At 46.2% G+C, this 13,860-nt stretch overlaps 1 long non-coding RNA gene across 3 annotated transcripts in view; it reads right to left on the bottom strand.

Moving 5' to 3' along the window:
• LOC146768858 (uncharacterized) overlaps positions 1-8,763 on the bottom strand; it is a 128,647-nt gene extending 119,884 nt beyond the window's left edge. The window contains exon 1 of one of the 3 annotated variants that reach the window (XR_014950096.1): positions 7,326-8,763. This is a non-coding gene — a long non-coding RNA (uncharacterized LOC146768858). The remainder of the gene's footprint in view (positions 1-7,325) is intronic. The other 2 variants (XR_014950098.1, XR_014950097.1) reach the window with 2 other exon arrangements.
• Positions 8,764-13,860: the final 5,097 nt, after the last annotated feature.

Genomic DNA, 13,860 nt, shown 5'->3' with positions numbered 1-13,860 from the left:
GGCACGAGATGATCTTTAAGGTCCATTCCAACCCAAACCATTCCATGGTTCCGTAATTCCATGATTCTCTCCCTGGGAGAATCTGCAGGATGACTCTGCCAAGGTGACTGGGGAGGTTGTGCTGGAATTGTTTTGAAGGAAAGTCTGAGAATTATCTCCAGTCTGAGGAATTTCAGGAGTCACCACCAAGCTCTGCACAGTATTGCTCATTCTTCCTCATCCCTGTGCCTGTGGTTATCCCAACAGTGAATAAATCTTTGGAATGGGAAGAACCCCTGTCCCAGGCCATTCCTGAGGGGAAGCTGTAACATCAGAGTGGCCTTGGAAGCTGTGGGAAAAGGGGACGTGTGTCACAAGCTGCAGGATTCAGGATTTAGCAGGAGGTGATAACCTTATTTCTAATCAGAAAAGATCATATGAGCATATTGAATGATCATATTTGGGTTATTTAATATTATGGATTAAAATGAATTCAAATCTTTGCCATCTGTTCCTGCAAAAGGTGATTTTTGTCACTGCTGTGGGAAGGACAGGGCTGAGCTGGTGACACTCCAGGGCAGTGGCTCTGCTGGCCTGGATCCCATCAGGTCAGCAGAACCCCAGGATCACCAAGGTGGGAAGAGCCCTTCAGGATCATCCAGTGCTGTCGGAATCTGAGCTATTGATGATCCCGAGATTGTAGAAAGTCTCTGTCTGTCAGCCCCCTGCCAAAGCAGAAGCCATAATTGGTCTGTGCTGGTTTCCAGGTTGTTTATTCTGTTTATCTCTCACATGTTCTGCTGCCCTGCCCAGCTCTGTCCTGCAGGGCAGCGTGTGGGGCTCTGCCCTCAGTGGGATGTGACAAACATTAAATACCAGAAACTCCCTGGGCTGCATTTACAAGAACGTGCCAATATCTGTCACCTACGTTGGACAGTGTGTCCCCAGCCTGAACCAACAGAAAAATGCCAACACCACAGTGAGACATGGAGGGCATGAAGGAGGAGAAAAAGGACAAGGCACACCCAATTTCCTCCAGCTTGTCCCCTTTGGACCCCTCATCTAGAATCCTAAAATTTTACTTTTGCACCCGTGCCACACTTAATTATTACTGATATCAAACACTCAGAGCTGGTAATTGATCCTGTAAGATTGAAAACTCTTTTCCATGGCCAGAGATCACAGCCAGTGTCTCTGGGGGCTCTGTCCAGGGGGGTTCCTGACCCCTGCCAGGGTCCCAGACCTGTCAGGACAGCCAGAGGGAAGCTCTGGATTCCCACCCAGTGCCACTCCAGCCCCACCAGCATCACCCCAACCCTGTCCCCAAGGCCACATCCAGACTCCTCTGGGACAATTCCAGTGACTCCAAACCTCCCTGGGCAGCTCATCCCTAGGCCTGACCACTCTGCCAGTGAAATTTCCTCTCCTTTCTCATCTGAACCTCCCTCTTTCCATCCCCATTCCCTCTCAAGAGTAGGGTTTTTCCAAGGAAAGCTCTGCTCCTTGGGAGGCAACCTTGGACTGACCTGGGGTTTGCATTCCCTGGCTTCTCCCAATATTCTGGATGCTCAGACCTGGAGATTCTGCTTAAAACAGGGACTTCTCAAGGGTCTGGATGCTCAAATCTGGAGATTCTGCTTAAAACAGGGACTTCAGGCAATCCTGCTGTCTCTTGACTGCGATGGAGCAAATGTTTCCCTGCAAATAAACCCAGAAGGTTTCAGGACTAAGCTTTTCAAGCATGAAATGCCAGAAATATCAACCCAAAAATGCACAATTTTTATTTTTACAGCTCCATCAAATGATCCATGCTGGTTGTAGCTATTCCCTCAGCCCCTACACGAGTCTGCCTTCATTTACTGCTCCCCTTTGTTCCCATCCAAAGCTTTTATGGGCTGAGCTCTCTCTGCTTTCCGTGTTTATAAACCCCGGTGATGTCTTGGGAGTTGTTTGAACAATAATAGGGAGTAAATAGCAGTAATTTGGGCTAAAATGCTGCAAATTATTTACTTCAGAGTCCTCTCAGGGGCTTGATTGAGCACTATTTGATTTGGGAGTGCAGCTTTGTGTGACACGAGGTGACAAAGGTCTGGGCGAGCTCTTGAGCTGGAATTCAGCCAGGTGAGGATGTTTCCACCCTTATTAATCCCTGAAGGGTTATTTTCCCCAGATCTCTGTGATATAAACCTGGAATTTGCAGGAGAAGTATATAAATAAAAGTCTAGAAGACATATTCTCTTTTTTTTTTGTTGAGGTAAATGTGGGTTGTGGATGAGCTGGGTCAGCTGGAAAGTGTCTGGAGATGGGAACTTCCAAAGTCTGGGGGGAGATGTCTCTCCCAGCAAAGGCAGCTTGGCCAAATTTCAGTAAAATATTTAAATAAATTAACTTTCAACTTTCTTGCCCAAATTGAGACGCAATTTTTCAATACAGTAAATTTCAACTTTCTTGCCCAAATTAAAATACTATTTTAAAATAAATTAAATCTAAACTCCCCATATTTTCAGTACAGCCTTTAAAAGAAATCAGATTTCAACTTTATTGCTTTAATTTAAAAACAAATTTTAAATAAATTAAATTTCAACTTTCTTGCCTTAATTTAAATACCATCTTTAAATACCTTAAATTTCAACTTTCTTGCCCAAATTGAAACACCTGTTGGAGGCTGGGATGAATCCTGCCATGCACAGCAGCTGCCTATGAGAAAAGCCTGGCTCAGGGACTGCTGATTTTCCTAGGGAGAGCAAACATTCCCTAATCCTGACTCCGAGGGTTTGATGCCCAAGGTGAGGAATATTTCTGAAGGAAAAAATTGTTGCAGAAAATCCCAGAATGGGGGAGATTGGAAGGGCCCCCAGTGGTCACCTGGTGCCACCTCCCAACTCCAGCAACACCTCGTTTTTTTCCCATTTTTTCCAGCTTTTCTGGATTTGGTGTTCAAGAAATTATCCACAGAAAGAACTATCCGAGGCAAAAGTGATTTTCCAGGCTTGTGTTTGGGAGCAGCAGAAAAGCTGGCAGAGGTTCTGCTTTCAAAGGCAGGTACAGGATTTAATCTTCTCGGAAATCAGTCAGAAATCCCCACCTCAGCCCACCTGGGGCACACAGAAGGTCTCTGTGGCCATGATCTGAAGCAGCTGGCTAAAAAAGGACAATAAAACTTTATCCCTGTGTGTGAGAAAGACCCGAATCCTTTTTTTTTTTTCTTTTTTTGAGGCTCATCCCCTGGATAATGATCAGGTAGCCCCAGGAGCTGAATGCCAGGAATGCTCGAGGGAGTAAAACTGGGTTTAGGGATGGAAGGGCTGGAGGAAGAGCTGGATTTAACAGAATATTGAGTTGTTCAGAGCAAGGTGTTACTACTTGCCTCCAGGCAAAAGCTTTGCTCTGGAGGAAGTTCCACGGGAGGGAAAAAAATAGATGAGTGGAGTGACTTCACTTCTCCAAAGTGGAGTCACTGTGCAAGAGAAAAAGCAAGGAACCCCCAGAAATAGTTAAATTTGTCCTGAAAAAAAACAAGCTGGACTGACAGGAGGGGGAGACTCAGGAACTGTGAGCAGGAAAGAGTTTTCTGTCATTGGTTGCTGCTTGTTTTTTCCTGGAAACAGGACTTGGTGGGCACACTTTGTAAATAGGATGTCACCAAAGGATCTCTCTGACGCTGGCACTGTTTTTGTTTTTTTTTTTTTTTTTACTCCTTCTGTAAACAAGCCCAAGAGCAACTGATTCTAAGAGTGAGAGTGAATTTGCTCCTCAGGAAAAAAACAGGAGTTGCTCGAAGGAAAAAAGCATCAAAAATATGATTTGTGGCCTGGTTTTTATTTAGATCGGGATGGAGGATAAGAAATCTCTATATTTGGCTTCAATCCTTGATGGGAGAAGTGAAAAAAAAAATTAAAAAGAAAGCGGGGGGACCATCAGAAGTAAGGAGCTGAGAAAATTTAGGTTCCAGGCCCATCCAGAGGAGCCTTTCCAAGATAAATGAAGCAATCTGTGGATGTTGAGCTGGGCTCGGATTTACAGCCCCAGATGTGGAAGGAGGCTGAGAACACTTCACACAGCTGTGGAATTTGCCAGGGAGACTGAACCTCCCTTTGGAGCAGCTCCCCGGGAAGGGAAGCAGACAAAAAAAAGGTGGAATTCAACTGCTGGGAGCTCTGTTAGTCCAGACTTGCTCCTGGGAGGCATCAAAGGCAAAAAGCAACTGGAGCTTGTCTGGGAGATGTTTTCTCCTGGAAACTTTATTAAATTTGCCTCGGCAAGCAAGAGGATCATGCAGGAATCCAGGGAAGCTGTCCAGCTAATTGCTGGGGTGAGAATGAAGAAAAATTGTCCAGAAGAGGCTTGTTGGAACTTCAAAGCCGGCCAAGAGAGGGAAGCACAGTTCCTGAGTGAAAATTCCCTGAAATCCAAGCTACTGAAGTGCACTTTGGGTGTCCAGAGGTGCATCTGGGAGCTCTTTGAGCTGGGAGAAGTCCACAGGAGCTGAGCTTGGGGGCCTTGAGTTCCTCCTGCATCAGGATGGCAAAAGGAACTCAAGGCCCAGCAAGAGGCAGCCCAGGCCATGTGGAAAGGTGTTGGAGCCCAGCACGTCCCTCTGGCTGCCTCCAGACCTGGCAGGGGGCTCATGGACCTTGGCAAGAAGTCAAAACCACCTGTGGCTTCGATTTTAGCCTGTGGAAAAAGCTGCCAACTTTGTGTGAGGAATTGCAGGCCACAGGGGTTTTATCGGTGTGGCGTTTGAGCTAACACAGGGTGGAAAAGTAGAATTTGGGGGCTTTTAGAATGGGGTTCAAGGGGGTACAAGATGGAGGGATTTGGGCATGTCCTGACCTTCTTCTTTTTGTCCTCCATGTCTTGCTGTGATGGTGACACTTTTCTATTGGTTTAGGATAGGGACACACTCTCCAATATGGGTGATGGGAATTGGTAATAAATTGTAAACACACACATATAGTTTTTGGTATATAAGGTGGGAGTTGCCCAAGGCTCAGGGCAGATGGCCACGGGCTCCTTGCTAGGCAGAGCTGGGCAGGTCAGAGAGAGAATGTTTAGATAAGAAATGAACAACCTTGAAAACACAATCAGAACCATTCCAGGCTCCTCCTTTGGCTGAGTGGGCCTAGGGAGCAAAGACTCTGCAGGATCTCGGGGTCACCCTGACCCTTAGGAGCCCCGAGAGAAAGGGACAGAAGAGAGGGAAGAGTGGTTTGAATTCCCTAATAACATGTTAGGCTTGGAGAGCTTAGAGAATCATGGAATGGTTTGGATTGGGAGGGATTTTAAAGATGATCTCATTCCACCTTCCACTATCCCAGGTTGCTCCAAGCCCCATCCAACCTGGCCTTGGGCACTTCCAAGGATGGGAATGTTCCCTGCTCCTCACTGTGCCTTCTTCTTGCTGGCAGGGAGGTGAAACACCTGAGATGTGGAGAATGGAGAAGTCCTGCCAGCCGTGGCTTTTCCCAGGATTTGCAGTTTGTTCCTGCACAGAACTGGGAGCTTGCCATGACACAGCTTCCTCTGTCAGAGCCACAACGAGGAAACTTCCAGCGAGGAACACCCTGGTGGTCCCCACAGCCAAGATGGGAACTGGGAATGCTCCATGGAAGCAGCCCCAGCATGGCCTGATGGACTGAAATGTAAATTTTAAGGAATTTAGATATTTTAGAGGAGCTAAGATTTTAGTTAGAGATAAGCCTTACTAGACTTAATTAAAATAAATGAGTAGGCCTTGATGAAGTTAAGAGTTAGTAGTTAACTAATAATGGATTGTTTGTCAGCACAATGTTTGGTTAGCTGGGTTTATAATGAAGAATACACAAACTGACAAAGAGCTTTTAGGAACATCAGACAATTGTGGGCCTCCTCTGTTCTGAAACCAACTGAAGACAAGGAATGGGAGTTCTACCAAGAGTTCATTTGTCATATTTGCATTGAAAAGGTAGAAAGGTCAGAACGAGGAAGACTTCATTGACTTCCTCATTTTGGGACCCCTCCCCATGAAAGGGACACCGACCCATTTCAAGGAACAAACCACATATGGTTAATAGCTTTTGAAATGATTAGCATAAATGATTAGGAATGGGATGTACCAAAATGATGAATATGGATTTGTATTTTGGGTATTCAATACTTGTATGGATAAAAGGGCTCTGTAATCACCTGGAAGCTGCGGTGTGGATTTGGGAGTGATCCCACACACAATAAACACAATAAACACACACTTTCTAACTTTAAACTGTTAGAGAGTTTTTGTCCGTCACAGCTGGGTATCGGTACTAGATCAATATCCATATTTTTTTAACAAATCAGGATGGGTTCAGGGAAAGCTGCTTGGAACCTCTGCAGCTATTTTCTCACATTCATAAACCCTGATGTAAGCAGATGTTCCGGAGGAAGTGGGAGGGCCAGACAATCCTGAAGGATTTCAGGCTCTCCTATTTGGGGAGTCCCCAAGGGAAGGACTGGTGAAAGAATTTGTTTGGACAGTTCCTAAAATAAAGGGACCCTGGGCCAGAGTGTTGAAGGAATAGAAATAACGGCAGCAGGAATCCTCCCCTTTCCAGCAGGGCTCCTCACAGGATGGATGTGGAACACACCAGCCTGGGATTTGACCAGGAAGACTTGGAAAAGTTTTTTAAGCCCTGTGTGGGAGCAGCCTTTGGACATGGGAATAGGACTCCTGGTGGATCCATGTGACAGGGGAGGAGGAATGGATGGAAGAGCTGCCTCTGCCTTTCCATGCAGGAGAGAGGTCTCCACTGAGGGTGGGAATTTGAAGTTCCAAAAATCCACCCTGACAGCTGGGTGCCCACGCAGCTGGTGATATCCAAACCTGCTCCATCCCTGGTGGTTTGCTCCAGATGAAAACAGGAACCCTCCTTTCCCAAGGGTTCTGGCAGCCCTGGCTTTGTGGAAATGCTGGAGATGGGAAGGCATTGGAGAAGAGCTCCAGGGTGCTCCCAGCTCAGCGTGGCTCCTCTCCTCTGGTGGGTTTGGGAAGGGAATCCAGCTGGATCTTCCTTGTGCTCAACCAGACCTGCATGGAAAAGCCTGGGAGAGCTTTCAGTGGCTTCTTTCTCCTCGCTGGGCCAGTTTCCATCCTCTTTGTGGCTCAAGTTCCTCTGGGAGCACCTGGAGAATTTCATTCCTGGGGCAGCTGCTTGTCCCACGGAGGGGACACCAGGACCATCCATCAGCAGGAGCAGCTGTCAACCCATCGGGTTGAGAGTTCATGGAATCATGGAATGGGTTGGGTTGGAGAAGCCTTAAAGCTCATCCAGTTCCACTGGGTTCATGGACACCTCCCACTGTGCCAGGCTGCTCCAGCCCCAGTGTCCAACCTGGCCTTGGGCACTGCCAGGGATCCAGGGGCAGCCACAGCTGCTCTGGGCACACCGTGCCAGGGCCTGCCCACCCTCCCAGGGAGGAATTGCTATGGAAGATCCAAATTCCTTTTGGAATATCCAAGTTCTTATCTCCTCTCCTGGTCTCCCATCTCCTGGGTCATGTGAATGCCTTGTCCCAGACCCCAGTGTTGTTTTTTGGGTTCACCTCAGGTGTTGGGAAGGTGAGGGATCCCTTCAGCTACTGTTCCAAAATCCCTGGAGGTTTATCCTGCACTTTGTTCAGCTCTGATTCCACAAAAAACTGGATTTAATCCAAGTACTCAAGAGTTGCTCTCAATGATCCTGTGGGTCCCTTCCAGCTCAGAATATTTTGTGTTCTCCTTCTTTTCTGTTTTGCCCTGACTGTTCTGTCTCTGAATTGGGTAATTAACATCTTTCTTAAAACATCCAGAACGTGAGGCAGCACCAGAGCCACTCTGGCAACCCAACAAGTGAAAACCCCTGGAAGATTTAATGCCCTTGTTCCTTCTCCTGTGGTAAAATGTCAGAATTTGAGGAGAAAAAGTGTTTTCAGCTGTGCACTGAAGGGGTTTGATTTAAGTGACCGCAATTTCAGACTCTCAATTGTGTTCTCATTCCCCCTCTCTCTTTCTTTACAAACAGCCTGGTATCATTTATTTCAAATTCTCCCTGTTTTCATTGGAATGCAGTTAATTGGCTTGGAAATAGGATAATCTCTTGAAGAAAAACATGCTTAGCAGGGAAAGAACTCCTTTAAAGGTTGGCAAAAAAAGCAGATTATGGTCAAATTCTTCGAATGCTCCATTGAGCCAAACCCTGTTGGAATTGGTCAAATCTTGCTATCACAGGGTGCTGTTTTTATGATTATTTATGTTGATTATTAATGAATGTATAGCTGTGAGAGCTTAATTAGCCCTGCTCTTGTAGAGCCAGAGAATGTTCACAGCAACAGCACAAACCACACACAGTTGCCTGCGTTGGAGTTGGAGCAGGGAAGGAAAAATTCCTGGGTTTCAAGCAAAACCCTTTGGCCCAAGAACCTTTCATCAAATCTTCAGGAATAACTTGTTTGGTTTGGGTCCCCCCTGTCCCCGTATCCCACAAATCCCCCCATGGATTATGGAGAGGCTGGAATGAGGCTTGGGGTTTGCTCTGGAACGCTGGGTCAGGGGCTGGAAGTCAGGGCTAGGATGGATTTCCATGTTCCTGGCTGGCCACAGGCATTGTCTGGGGGGATGGATGGGCACAGCAATGTTATCTCATCCTGAATCCCAAAACCCCAGGATCATTGAGGTTGGAATCACAGAATGGTTTGGATTGGAAGGGGCTTTAAAGCCAACCCAGTGCCACCCCTGCCATGGCAGGGACACCTCCCACTGTGCCAGGCTGCTCCAGCCCCAGTGTCCAACCTGGCCTTGGGCACTGCCAGGGATCCGGGGCAGCCCCAGCTGCTCTGGGAATTCCATCCCAGCCCCTTTTTTTCCCTCACAGGGAAGGATTTCTTCCCAACATCCCATCCATCTCTGCCCTCTGGCAGCCTAAAATTCCCCCTTGTCCTGTACATGCCCATATAAAAAGTCCTTCCCCATCCATGTGGAAACAGAAAGATGCTGGGATCATCAGGGAAGCAGAATCAGAGAATCCCAGAAGGATTTGTGTTGGAAAGAGCCTTAAAAATCATCCAGGTCCTCCCCAGCCTGGCCCTGCAGCTGGAGTTGGGTATGGAAGAAGTGCCCAGATCCTCCTGAGAAGGGCACAGCCTTTGCTGGGACAGAGGAGTGGAACCACCCCCAAATTCCTGCATTTTAGGGAGAAAAGTCCTTCTGGATCTCAAGCCACGGGGCTGGGAACAGGTGAGCTCAGCGGGTCAGGCCCCTCTGGGGGACACTTTGCTGTCACCCCTGTCCTGACAGGAACAGCTCACCCAGGATGGGCTGGAGGGACATGGGGAGGTGCTCGAGGAAGGAACGGGAGCAGGAATGGAGGAAAAGGAACAGGGATTTAGGGGTTTGTCCTGGAAGAGGGACAGGGATTTAAGGGTTTGTTCTTGGAAGAGAAGGGGGACAGGGATTTAGGGATTTATTATGGGAAGAGAAGGGGGACAGGGATTTAGAGATTTGTTATGGGAAGAGAAGAAGGACAGGGATTTAGGGGTTTGTTCCTGGAAGAGAAGAGGAATAGGAATTTAAGGCTTATCCTGGAAGAGAAGGGGGACAGGGATTTAGGGGTTTGTTCCTGGAAAAGAAAGAGAGGAGAGGAGAGGAGAGGAGAGGAGAGGAGAGGAGAGGAGAGGAGAGGAGAGGAGAGGAGAGGAGAGGAGAGGAGAGGAGAGGAGAGGAGAGGAGAGGAGAGGAGAGGAGAGGAGAGAGAAGAGAAGAGAAGAGAAGAGAAGAGAAGAGAAGAGAAGAGAAGAGAAGAGAAGAGAAGAGAAGAGAAGAGAAGAGAAGAGAAGAGAAGAGAAGAGAAGAGAAGAGAAGAGAAGAGAAGAGAAGAGAAGAGAAGAGAAGAGAAGAGAAGAGAAGAGAAGAGAAGGAGAGGGATTTAGGGTTTCTCGTGGGAAGAGAACAGGGATTTAGGGGTTTATTCCAGAGCATTGGCAGGCAGTGGAGGAGGGTAGGGAGAGCTGAGCTCGCCAGGTTCTTCCAGGGCCTGTGAGGTTGCTGTGGAGGGAGAGCTTGGGAGAGCTCCTGGGACCTGGCTTGGAGCTCAGGATTATTTATTAGGAGCATTCCAGGCTGGGATCAGGGCTCCACTGCTGCCTTTCCCTTCCAGAGCTCACAAATCACTGCTGCTGTCTCTGTCCCTTCCAGAGCCTCCACAGTCTGAGTGAATCATCCCTAAGGAAACCAGGATTTTCTTATTAAGCCTTTGGAAGCGACAGACTGAAAATAAAGCTCAGCAACATCTTGATTTAGCTTTTTTTTAATGAAGTGCTGGGAATGTGAATAACATTTGCTCTCCACATCCAACAAGGAGCTGGGAATCTGCCCTGCCTGATTTGCTGAATCATTCCTGGGCTTGGAATGCCGGTTCTGGCACAATGGGAAGAAGAGGAGGTCACTCAGGAGAAAGGGGGATGGCGCAGAAGGGAATTCCAGCAGGGAATGATGTTTCCAGGTGAGGAGGGGTGCTAAGATGGGCTCAGCTCAGAGCTTGTAGGCTCTGATAAACCAGTTTGGGGGTTTCTTTGCCACTGGGGTGTGAAGGAACCTTCCCAGCCATGGTTTGGAGCTCCCTGCACATTCCAGAACTTTTCACCTGCTCCTGCTTTTCCCTGGTAGTCACCTGTGTCCTGCTGCCTGGAGAGGGAGGGAAAGAGAAGATCTGGAGCAAGTCTGACAGGCCAGGGAGGAGGAAATCCGGGATTTATCCATGTCCAAGGTAATGGAGCAGATTAAAGCTCCTAAAATCCCTCCCAGCTGCTTCTCTTGGTCATATTCCCAACCTTTCATGTTCCCTTTCTGTGGCAATCCCAGGAATACTCTGTTTTTTTGGGATGGTTTGTCCCAGATTCATGGATTGATTTGGTTTGGAAAAAACCTTCAAAGATCCTTTTATTCCACCCCTGCCATGGCAGGGACACCTCCCACTGTCCCAGGCTGCTCCAAGCCCAGTGTCCAACCTGGCCTGGGACATTTCCAGGGATCCAGGGGCAGCCACATTGGAGCTGTTCCAGCGCCTCTCCATTCTCATCCCAAAAAATATCTTGCTCATGTCCAATTTAAATCTGCTTTTTGTCAATCCAGACCCTAGGAAGATGTCTGTGTCCATCTTTTTTAGGAACATCCTTCATATATTGGAAGTGCAGAAGGTCTCCCTGCAGCCTTTTCTTTTCCAACCCCAACTCTCCCATTTTTTTCTTTATTAGAGGTACTTCAGCCTTCCCAATTTCCCTGTGGAATCCTCAATTTTGTGGCCTCCTCTGGACCATCTATAAGTGGTTTGGCTCCCCTCAAAAAAAATGTCCACCAATGATGATTTATAATCAATGAAATTTATTTCAATTCTTCTTGAAATCTATGGCAATTCCAAGGAGGGTCGTAGTAAAAAACAAATATTTAAAAAAAAAATCACAAAAACATCATTAGGATAATTGCACCATAATTTGCTCCATCAATTCCAGAGTGGTGTGTGTTTTTTCCTTGTTTTTTCCCTTAAAAAAGAAAGATGGATAAATGGGTAGAAAGCCACGCAAAACCAACACAAAATAAACAAACAACAGTAAAAAGCCCTCATGATTTTTTAGCCAAATGTTTGGCTGTTGTTAATTAGGGGAATCTGGATTTTCTGGCTGACTTCTGGCTGAATTCCCACAGGGAATAAGGAGCCATATGTCCTTAACTAGGACCAACCTGCCAAAGACTGGCTTTGTTTCTCGAGGCAATCTGGGGGAATTTAACACCAGAAAAAAAGGAAAAAGATAGATAAAAACATACAGAAACCCCCAATTTAATCCCCCCCCCTTTTTTTTCCTTGTTGCCCAGGGAAGCAGCACAATGGTTAAAAGCTGTGAAGGAAGAGATGGGAGCCTGGTGAGAATTTTTTATTTAGGTAAATGTGCTAATTGTGAACTTTTAAATGAAATAAAATACTCTGAAATTCCTTTTAGTCTTATTTCTAGCCTGATTTTGTGCCTGGACAAAATTCCTTAAAAATCCAATTATTTTTATGTACAAATGAACATAATTTGTGGGCAAAACTAATTTTTATTTCAAATTCTGTAACTTTACCAGTCCAACTGCCTTTTATAAAACCCTAGGCTTGATTTTTTCTCTGGAACACAGTTCCTGCATGGAATTATCCTGTTCCACCAGAAAATAATTCCTTGGTGCATTTGTCCAAGGGGGAAAACTGTAATATCACTATAAATATAATAATAATAAAAAAAATCACTGTTGACTTCATTTCATAAAACTGCTGCTGAGCATCCTCAGCTTCTGACAATCCAAGGAAAACAGGCCTGGAAGCTAAACCAGCAAAATTATCCATGGGAATAAAGGGAATGTAGGAAAAGAAGGGAATGTAGGGAATGTAGAAAATGTAAGGAATGAAGAGAATGTAGGGAATGTAGGGAATATAGGGAATAAAGGGAATGGAGGGAATGGAGGGCTCTCCCAATCCCATTCTGGGATTCTGTGCTGTTTCCCCTCTCCCAGTCAGGAGCCACATCCCAATATTTAAACAGACCCCCCCATCAAACATAACGAGGAGCCTCTTGTTCCAAGTGTTCATAATTCCTAGAAATTCCAAGTGGCCACTGGAGTAACTCAAAGGAGCTCCAGGTTGTGCTGAGGGAATATTAAAAGTTGGATTTGTGGTTCCAAAGCAGCTGCCAATCTCCTCCTGGGCTCATCCAAACTTTCCTCTCTGTTTACCTGTTCTGAAGAGCTTCCCACACTTAGGAACTCCCACTGGGATAAATATTCCTTGAGGAGATTCCCAAACACCTCTTGAGGAGAATTCCAAACATCCCTAGAGGAGATTCCGAAACAGCTCTTGAGGAGATTCCCAAACAGCTCTTGAGGAGATTCCCAAGTATGCCTGGTGGAGATTCCCAAACACTTCTTGAGGAGATCCCCAAATCCCTCTTGAGGAGATTCCCAAACATCCCCAGAGGAGATTCCCATTATTGGGATAAGCATGGCCTCAGTTCCAGATGACTCAACTCTGTCCTGGCTTAATTAAGGACTTTTTAGCTCTGAGGGTATTGGAATTAAGCCTGGTCTATCCCTTCCCTTCCCTTCCCTTCCCTTCCCTTCCCTTCCCTTCCCTTCCCTTCCCTTCCCTTCCCTTCCCTTCCCTTCCCTTCCCTTCCCTTCCCTTCCCTTCCCTTCCCTTCCCTTCCCTTCCCTTCCCTTCCCTTCCCTTCCCTTCCCTTCCCTTCCCTTCCCTTCCCTTCCCTTCCCTTCCCTTCCCTTCCCTTCCCTTCCCTTCCCTTCCCTTCCCTTCCCTTCCCTTCCCTTCCCTTCCCTTCCCTTCCCTTCCCTTCCCTTTACATTAATCCAAGAGTCTCCTTCACTGCCAGCCAGGGAATTCTGGGGGAATTGAATATCTTGGTAATTCCTGTCAAGTTTGTTTCAAAAGGTTGCAGTGAAAATGCAAAGTTAGTGAATACACAAGTGTGGTTTCCTTAAAAAAAAAAAAAAAGGATAAAAATTTCATTAAAAATAATTTATGCATCCATTTATGTGATTAACCCAGTGGTTTATTATTGGTATCACTGATATCTGCAATGATTTCAAGAAAATTAAATGGTATTTTATAAATTAGGGTGACAGGAGGATTTGGAAATTTAAAATGTATCTTGAATTTCCTCCTCAAGGAAAAAATAAAGTGTATTCCAAGAAATCAGCAAAATCAGGATGTTTAGAAAATGGAAAAGTGTTTGCAAAATTTATGTTTTGGGTATTATTATTTATAGTCTTTATCTTTTACAGCAATGCTTTGCATAAAATAATTATATTTTAAATCATTTTTAGTTCTGAGGGAAGAAGAGAGTGAAAAATGG

Source organism: Lonchura striata, chromosome 1 (assembly GCF_050655825.1).
Source record: "Lonchura striata isolate lonStrDom1 chromosome 1, ASM5065582v1, whole genome shotgun sequence".
Taxonomy (NCBI): domain Eukaryota; kingdom Metazoa; phylum Chordata; class Aves; order Passeriformes; family Estrildidae; genus Lonchura; species Lonchura striata.
The sequence above is the reverse complement of the archived record's forward strand: the minus strand, read 5'-3'. Positions and strand labels throughout refer to the sequence as shown.